The 10,049-nt window shown below is 43.1% G+C and overlaps 1 pseudogene; it reads right to left on the bottom strand.

Moving 5' to 3' along the window:
* Positions 1-6,624: 6,624 nt before the first annotated feature.
* Positions 6,625-7,782, bottom strand: LOC140640361 (nmrA-like family domain-containing protein 1 pseudogene; annotated as a pseudogene).
* Positions 7,783-10,049: the final 2,267 nt, after the last annotated feature.

Raw genomic sequence — 10,049 nt, 5'->3', positions numbered from 1 at the left:
ATGAAAATACTTCTGTCATCCAGGACTTAAGTGTGGTCACTTCTGGCATCAGAGGCTGAGGAGAATTACCATCTTCTTTCTAGACTTTACCTCTTCTGGTAACAAGGCAATCAGTGCTTCATTCTCCCAAGATGTGATTTGACACAGGATAAAATCTAGGGCACAGTACTGTGTTTTTAAACAAAGTTTCATGGTTGCACATTTACTTCAGAATCCAACAACTTCCAGAATTTTACTTTGTGTTGTTCAAGTGTGGTTACTCCAAGACAATCACCTGATGAATTTACCCTATGGGAGGTAGAATAATGGTTACTTCCACCACTATTTTATTTTATTTTTTTATATTTTATTTATTTATTCATGAGAGACAGAGAGAGACAGAGAGGCAGAGACACAGGCAGAGGGAGAAGCAGGCTCCATGCAGGAAGCCTGATGCGGGACTCGATCCCAGGACTCCAAGATCACACCCTGGGCCGAAGGCAGGCACTCAACCACTGAGCCACCCAGGGATCCAGCCCCCCCACCATTATTTTATTATGCATCTTTTAGCTCTTATACTATTACTTGTGTTTTGTGGTTTTTCTACTTAAACAAGGTGGTGTTTATCTTTGCAGGAACCAAAATGTATTCTAAGAAATGCTCAACTGCATTATTCTACACACATAATGGCTTGGCCTGATGAATAGGTTCTCTGGGTTTACCCAATTGGATTTTGAGCGGGTCATAGTGTTTTGTAGCTGGTCTCAGCTAGGCTGTCTATCAGGTAAACAGGAGGGATGGAGGCAGGTGGTGTTTAAAGAGATCAGGGTTGGCATACATTATGCAGGGGGGAACGAGGGGTACAGCAAGGTTGGTATGTACTGAACTGTGTCCCCCTAAAATTCAGATGTTGAATTTGTAACCCCCAATAGTTTTATGTCACTGTATTTAGAGATAATTACCTCTTTAAAAAGGCCTTAAGTTAAAATGAGGTCTTTCAGTTGGAACCTAATCCAATATGGACTAGCATCCTTCCAAGAGGAGATTAGCACATACAAAGAGAAACACCAGGGATGTACAAACACAAAGCAAAGTGCTCATGTCTCACTCTGTGAGGACACATTGAGAAAGTAGGCATCTGTAATGCCAAGAAGAAAGATCTCCAGAGAAACCAAACCCGTCAACATCTTGATCTTGGACTTCGAGCTCCCAGGATTGTGAGAAAACGTTTCTGTTGTTTAAACCCTCTTCTCTGTGGCATTTTATTATGGCAACCCTAGCTGACTAATGCAATGTCAAGGTAAGGAAAAGGATCAGAAGAAAGTGAACAAAGCTAGGTGGTGGGAACTGGGTGGGACAGAAGAGCAGTCTCATCATCTAAGGATAAGCAGATGCAGCCCAGAAGACAGACCCGCTCTAAGGCAGATGGTAAGTTCCTCAGACCGTTCCCTCCAACTCTTCAGCTTACAGAGCTGGCTCTTTTGAGAGAGATCCAGAAATCATGACCAGTAAAAATGACCAAGTCTAGTGCAGGTTTTGCTCAGCTCACATACACCAAAATGGATCTGGTCTTTGCTCTGTGATCATGAGGAAATTTATGCAGAAGGAAATGTTTAGGGAAGTAGAGATGGAAGATGAACAAATCATATCTCCTGCAGCATTAGGAGGAACCTGCACAGCTCAGAAAGTAGAGGCATTGGTGCTATGGGTTCCATACATGGCATCTGTGGTAGGCAGAGCAAAGCACCCCTCCAAAGATGTCCACATCCCTGCCCCCCACACCTGTAACTCAGGTACCTCACATGGCAAAGAGACTTTCACAAGTGATTAAAGGGATGAACTCTGAAATGGTGAGATTACCGTGGAGTTTTGGGGCAGGCCCAATGGAACCATCAAGGTCCTTAGAAGAGAGAGACAATAGAGGCATAAAAGGTTATGTCTAGGCCATGAAGGTTGGAGCAATGCACTTTGGACATGAAGGCAGGGGGTCACAAGCTGGGGAGTACACGCAGCTTCTGGAAGCTGGGAAGGACCAGGAAAGAGTTTCTTCTCCAGAGTCTCCAGGAGGAACCAGCCCTGCCTCTACCTTACTTCAGCTGGGTGAACTCACTTTGGAAAAATGACTTCCAGAACTTTAAGATAATAAATATGTATTCTATTAAGCCACTAAGTTTGTGGTAGTTTTGTCACAATAGACATAGGTGATGAATACGCTGTCGTTAGGACCCCTTTCTCCATCCCTCCCCCCAGATTTTCCCTTGCCTATTTCTCTTTCCTCCTCAACCCTCCTCACTGACCATCAATTCTGCATCAGCAGGGCTGCCCTCAGGGGAGGATCCTGTGGTCCTGTGAGCCTGTGAATGCTCATGTTGGTCCCCACCCTGAAGGCTGCCCCTGGCCCAAGAGTCCAAGTGCCGAGCAACAGCTATGCTTCCCACTCCAATTGTCCTGCCATCCTGAACTTCAAAACATGCAGCAAATAATTTGGCTTAGACTTGACCTTAAATTGCTCTTCAGGAATATCCCAACACCTTGCTATGGGCTTTGGATGGATGCAGGGGCCCTAACCTCATGTCAAGTATTATTCCCATTTCCCGGATGAGAAAAAGGGACACACCAGACAGACAAAACAATACCACATCCAAGGTCAGAGAAACCAAGGCTTATCTACTTTCCAAGCCTCACAAAGACAAATGCTTTTGGGGTCAAGATGCTCTTCAGTGAGCCTTCTGATGTTTGCACTTCATCCACTAGATGAAGCACAGCAGGAATCGCACTGTGGACACACTAATTTTACTGGATTTGATTTTATTGTTCTGATGTGTGCAGCAGTTTGGTTTAATGAGATTTGGATTCAGAGAGGCCTCATTGAGTACTAGCTCAGAGCTCTAGCTCTGAGATCTGGAGCAGTACAGCAGAGTGGCTATTAAAGTAAGATTATACGTAACCTTCAATTCAGCACTCCCATCCCTGGGAATATAGTCCTTAGAAATTAAAGGACCTATCAGTTGAAACTACACTTACAAGAATGATTACTGTATATTTGTTTATAGTGAAGAGAAAAAGTGAGAAAAGTGGCTTCCTATCACAGGGGACTGGCTAAATAAGTAGAAAATATCCAAACCATGGAATATTAGGCAGCAATTAAAACAATGAGCTAGATCTACAGGAGGGTAAGTTGGGAAGAATTCTACAAGGTCTTATATAGTGGGAAAGACAAACTACACTTAAGTTTGTATGACAAAATCCCATTTTTTTAAGTCAGTGACAAAATTCCCATGCTTGAGATTCTTTATAAAGGAAATAAAAAGTATTAAATGATACCAGACAAAATTCGATATCCATTCTTAATTTTTAGAAATTGCAATCGCAATAAAATAGCGTTAGATAAATAACTCTGTAACAAGATAAAATATTCCTATCATAATCCCAGAGCTAGCATTCTGCTTAATGGGAAGCACTAGAAACATTACCATTAAAGAATTTGATGTTGTGCTAGAAGTAATAGCCAACACAACTAGGTAACAGAAAGTTATAATTCTAATTCTAAAAATTGGAAAGGAACATAAAAAATTATTTGCAGATGGTATGACTGTATACTTGGCAAATGAAAAACAGCTGAAAAGCTTCCATAACCAATAAGAGATTCATAAATACTCTAGGAGTATAAAATAGATACATTAGCTTCCACAGACACTATATATATATATATATATATATATATATATATATGCCTATATATATGCTTATATATATATAGTGTATATGCTTATATACACAATAACCAAATAGATAAGGCTACGTGAGTGTAGCAACCAAATCAGGAATTAAAATAATTCTAAGTAGGGGCCACAGAAGAGAACTTTACAATACTCCTCAAGATTAAAAAATAAGACTTTTTAAAAACGAAAATGAATACCGTGACCGAGAGGTGAATTTTCCATACCCTAATTTGCAAGCTTATATACCCCAATACCTACAAGTTTAGTTTTAAAAAAGATAGATAAAAAAACTAGATAATGGGACTCCAAACCTCACATGGAAACAAGAGTTGGAATAATCAGGAAAACTCTGTAATAAAAGAGCAATTTGGGAGGAAAGTGGGAGGGGTTGGGGGAGTTAGTCACACTAGATGTCAAAACATATTTAAAAGGTTCAGGTATTGAAACACTATGGTAACATATGAAGAAATAGACCCATAGAACAGAATACAAAGTCCAAAAAGACCTCTACAGATGTATCTGTAGAAACTTGAATATAAGACAAAGAAGGCATCTCAAATCAGTCCCAAAATGATTCAATAAAAGGATACGGGGTTAGATAACTACCTAGAAATATCTAAGACCAGATGCATGCTTCAACTTCTACCGTGGGATTATTTCCAAATGGATAGAAGACTTTTTTTTAAAAAAAAAAGATTGTATTTATTTATTCGTGAGAGACACACAGAGAGAGGCAGAGACACAGGCAAAGGGAGCAGCAGGCTCCTCGCAGGGAGCCCAATGCGGGACTTGATCCCAGGACCCCGGGATCACGACCTGAGCCAAAGGCAGATGCACAGCCACTGAGCCACCCAGTCATCCCCCAAATGAATAGAGGACTTAAATGCAAACACTGAAGTCAAGATCTAGACAAAAACAGGAGAGAAACAGAACATTGGAGCAGTAACGATCTAATGAGAACTCAAATTTAGAAGTGATAAAAGTCTGGTAAACTGGACTCTTAAAATAGCAATTTCTCATGGGAAAAATATCATACTTAAGGTCAAAAGAAAGAAACCAGGAAGAAGTACTCACAACTCCTATCACAAAAGACTAATTCCTTAATTATAAAAGGGCACCCAATAGAAAAAAATAAAATGGACAAAGGGTAAACATAGATTATTTCACTAAAAAGGAAACATAAGTATCTTCCAAACATGAAAAGATGTTCAACTTCATCTTAGGGTAAATAATTCAAACTACCTGGACTTGGTAATTTTGGTCTATTCCATTGGCCAAAAAACCTGAAAATTTGTGAAAACTGTTGACAAGTTTATGGAAAAATAGACACATTGCATTCTGCTGGGGGAGAAAACAAACCTGCACAACCCATGGAGGGCAAGTGGGCAGAATCAACCAGAACAAATGCCTTTCTTTATCTTTGATTCAGCAATCCACCCCACAGACATGCCAGCCCTCGGAGATAACCAATGGAACATGGGAGGGTCTATTTCCACATTGTATGCAAGAGCAAAAAAATGAAAAACCATCTAATCGAGAACTGTTAATTATGGAATTCATTTTTAGAAATAAAATGCAAACAATGCAGCTCTTTGAAAAGAATTAAAGTCTCATGCTATGATTTGTAAAGATCTACAAAATGTAGTTACGTGAGGGGTAGGGGGCAGAAACAAGGCATAAGATCGTGTGCATATGCTGCCATGAGTATAAAGAGAGAAATCTATCCATACACGCATAAAAGCGCTCTAGACGGAGTCATAGATTAATGATAGTGCTGCTGTTTAGTGAATATATTACCTATTCAAAACTTAAATATTTGAGTTTGGCCGTGTTGATTTTTTGTCATCAGCATACATTATCTATAAAGAAAAAGGCATTTTTGAGTAAAAGGAACTTTGAAATTAGAATAAGTGCCTGTAAATTCTAGTTCCACCTCTTAGTAGCTGTGTGACTTTGGGCAAGATATTTAACCCTTGACACTTGACCTCTAAAATGCATATAATAATACCTCCCAGGTTGTTTCGACAATGTGCTGGCTCAACCTTATAGGGTTGAGCCCAGTGTAAACCCTCAATAAATAACGCTTATTATTCCCTCCCAGGGTTGCTCTGGAGAGAAGGACAGGAAATAAATAGCTCAAGCTACTGGTGCAGAGCAGGCCTTCGATGAATATTCATGCCCTCCTCTCTGCTTCCAGCTCCAGTATGACCCACCTCATGATAGGCCTCATTGCTGCCAAGTGTTTCCCACGTCTCAACAAAATTCTAGAATCATCTTTCTTGACAGTGTGCCATCATAAAGACAAGACTACCTAAAAGCCGTTCACCCTTCTTACAGGGAGCTGCCTCTAATCATCAATTGTCAGACCAGGTCCTGAGCTGCTTGGCTGGAAATGGAATTATAAATGCAGCTGAGGAATCTCAGTGATCAAATCCTGATGGAAATTAACATTGGAAATTTTGGATTTCCAGCCTGCTAAAGTCTAGAAGATATGGTAAAATAATTAACCTATGCTTTTAAGCCTCCCCTTCCCTCCATCCCCCGCTAAACCTGCCTCAATGTTAACATTTGAGCTGAACAATCTTCGATTCAATCTAAGGACAAATCACAACTCAGAATAGGAGACCGGCCACTAATATTTATTAAGTACCTAGTAAGTGCAGAACACGATGTAGGTTTCTGCACATGGTACGAGATGAAAAAAAGCTATGGCTTTGCGTTGAAAACCCACCTGAGGAATACAAAATAAAACCAGTTCTTTAGTGCAGGAAAATAAAGTGTCATTCATTCCAGCTGTATTAAGATTTTTCTATGAACAGAGACGATATCAACAATTAATAGAAAAGAGGCAGGAAAGGTCAACCTACTTTGGAGAAGGAGCATCCAGATTTTTGAGACACTAGTTATAGGTAAATAATGCATAATGATTTTTAATCATTTTGTGAACATGTGAGAACAATGGCTTTTTAAAAAATAACTTTTGTAATACAACTGCAACTGTACCTCCCCACCCCCCCTAGATGGGGCTGAGAGGTGGTGGGGTTAGAGCCAGCAATGTCCCCTGTGTGCTACTCCAGCTACTGGTCCAGCGTCCTGGCCTTGGGATTAAGCCTCAAGGTCAGTTCAATGTCACTTCCAGGTTTTAAGCCACAGAAAAGGAACATGTTGGCCAGGTCCCAGGCTCCAGGGAAGCCCTATTCCTGGCCCTTCAGGGTCATCTTGGCATCGCTCAGAGTCTTCTTGGTGTCTTAGAGAACAGGGCAGCACACACTTGCATGGGGTGCTTGCAACTCGGAGCCCAATGTTCTGGACAACGTATTTTTCTGGCATCTTCAGCAGGCTGAGTACCACAGGACCCAAGTGGGTCAGGGATATGCCATCCATGGGCATGTCACCCACAGGCAAGCTCAACAAGTAGCTCTTTCCATCTGGAGCTTTCTGGGGCAGAAGGAGAAGGGGTTCTTGAAATGGCAAGACAGCCACATACTTGTCATAAGAACTCCGGTGTCCCCAAAATGTTCTTCCTCCTCCCCTTTCCCATCAAAGCAGCTAGCTGCCAGTCTCCCAGCCATCTGCTTCTTGAGGTTCTCCAGGCTACTGGAGACCACATAGTAAAGACCCAACCACTGGGCCAGAGGAGCCAGCAGCTTCCCTGGCTTGACCTCCCACTCCTCACTGCAGTTTCCCCAGTAGCCAGTCATGATGAAAGTCATGTGGGCCCCAATCATGGCCAGCTGCAAGCTGGCCTCGGCATCCTGGTCTCCCCACACCATTTCTGCACCCTGCAGGCTCTGCTCCTTTGCTGCCCTACGCCCAGGGTCTCATCACCATTGTGGCTCTGAATGTCCCATCTTCCAGGAGCATCCAGGCCACTGAGCCTCACTGAGTACCTGTGACTCCAACACCACCACCAGTTTCTCATCTGCCATGAGAACTAAAAGGGAAAGGATGATCCCTGAGGCCTGTGGGATGCACAGGGTTGGTGATGGGGGCCTGGAATGACCCCCATGCACGCACCATGTGGACCTGCTGAGCTGCTGGCCTGGGGAAGTCGGGGCTCTGTGACCTTCTGTCTGCTTTGTTCCACTAGACCCCCTTGGGCATGACCCCCCCATTCCCCACCTAACCTCCCCATCGCCCAGAAACTTAGTCCCCCACCCCACTTTGACAGTCCCCCCTGCTGGTGGTACCTCCCTACCCCTGATGGGGAAAACTGATTTTTAATCACTCATCTGTTCCAAAGGGAGCTCTTCTGAGAGTGTTTACCATGCAATATTTCATAAGCAGAGTTTAATTAACATTTGAAACTATAAATCTCTTTCAAATAACACCCTCTAATTCAAGTCTCATTTGGTGCCTACAGAGAGAGCAATCAGGAGTGAGGACCGGTGACAGGCACAGTCACTCACTCCCACATCACTGCAACACACGGGCATCCGTGTTCCTGCTTTACAGGCAACACCATGGAGGTGTAGACAGAGCGGCAACCACATCCCAGACCTGCTTGCTGCAGGGCACATGCCCAGTGTCCCCTCCGCCCTAATGCCTAGCTCCTCTTGCATTTCATGGTAGCCACTGGAGAGAACGCAGATCAAGGCTAGGTATGCTCATGTCCATGGCATCGTGGTGGCCACAGAGCAACCCAGCTCCTTACCATGATCTGCTTTGTACAGGGAACTAAAAAAATCCAGCCAGGAACCGAACTTCATTTCAGCCAGGGCATGACCTCTACTTTTCAGGCCTTGGAAAAGGCTCACTCAGTAGAGGGATGGGTACTTGAGTTTGGAACCACCTGCATTTATACAATTGCATTGCATTTCATGCTCCAGGGTCAGGGTATGGTCTCAGCTATATCCCCCCTGGGCCCACCCATGGTGTGTGCCTCCCATGTTATCCCTCTGCAACCTCCTGGCCTCCCGGCAGTCCCTTAATTCTTTAGACGAGGTTGTGTCCATCGAATTTTTGTCACAGACTTGTTTCATATCCTGACTCATTTTTCACTCATCATTTTAGAAATCCCAGGGCAACTGGGAAAAATTGCCAGGTTGAACTTCTTAAAACTGTTTCATACGAAGTCTTTGCAAGGTCACTGGAGATGAGTTCTTAACAACGCACTTACTATCATCAGGGCAATCCTGCTGCTTTCTGACCTCGGGCAGTCACACTCCAAATCTCATTCTGAGGGCCTGTGCTCTAGAACCACTTCTGAAACCAACTGTTTCAGCCCATGTTCCTTAGAAAATGGTCTGGGCCACAGAGGATACACAAATACATTTTTTTTGGAGCCCGAGGCAGTAAAAATAAAGGAAAATAGAGTTGAGGCATAGAGAATAAGAAGCCATAAAATGGGATATGTTACCACCTGGACACTGTTCACAGTGGGCTGTGAAGGGATTCAGTCGATCGCTCAGCAGGGTACCTGCTTAGCCACATGGGACACCCCCATACAGGCTATCCTTGGGAATAGTCCACTGTAGGGAGAGAGGGAGGATTTGTCAGTGGGCTCCCATCAGTACCACCCATCAGTAACAGATGGCACCACAAATTGAGTGGTCTTTGATTTTTCAGCAGGTACTTGGGCAACTCTGCAGCATGGGGTTCAGTGCCTCGAAGCGGCAACAGAAGCCAAAGGCTCCAGGGTTGGTTGTCTTCAGGCAGAGCAGGCAGAGGCTCGTAGTGGATCGGTTGGCCATAGGAGTGGCTTAGGTGGAGCAATGTAGCCTATGCTCTGGAAGACAGAAGAGACCCACCCAACAAATCAAAGATACCAAAGAGGAGTCTTATGAAGACAATGGGTGTTTTCATTTGTTCAGACATTTCTAATACTCCTGGGCAGTGAACAGGATCTTGGGATTATAGTTAAAGTATTTATGGCCATCAAGAAACTGAAGATAAACAAAAATAAACACTAAATACTATAGTATTTAGTTCTATAACATGGTTAAGACAACAAAAAGCCATACCTCTCAAGAGAAAGGGATCCAACCACATGCAGGAATTTGACAAAAGGTGTTCCCAGAAGAAACCAACATTAACTGAATTCCATGTTGTAAAATCAAAGCCATTAGTTAGAAAAGTAACTCCAGAACTCATCTGGTGAGGCTTTCACTTCAATCAACCAAGCTCTTATGATCCTGAGACCCAAGAGAAGTCAAGCCCAACCCAATCTCCACCCACCCCTACACCTACTCTGGTGTTACTAACCATTTGCACTTTCCAGATCAAAGGTATTAGAGGTCTCTGAGCCTTTGTCAATAAAATTCCCTGCCCAGAATGCCCTTCTGTGTCAGTCAGGACAGACCCACTTATTGCAGTACCACCTACAGAAATTTTATGGCTTTCAAAGAG

This window comes from Canis lupus, chromosome 1 (genome assembly GCF_048164855.1).
Source record: "Canis lupus baileyi chromosome 1, mCanLup2.hap1, whole genome shotgun sequence".
Classification (NCBI taxonomy): Eukaryota; Metazoa; Chordata; class Mammalia; order Carnivora; family Canidae; genus Canis; species Canis lupus.
The sequence above is the reverse complement of the archived record's forward strand: the minus strand, read 5'-3'. Positions and strand labels throughout refer to the sequence as shown.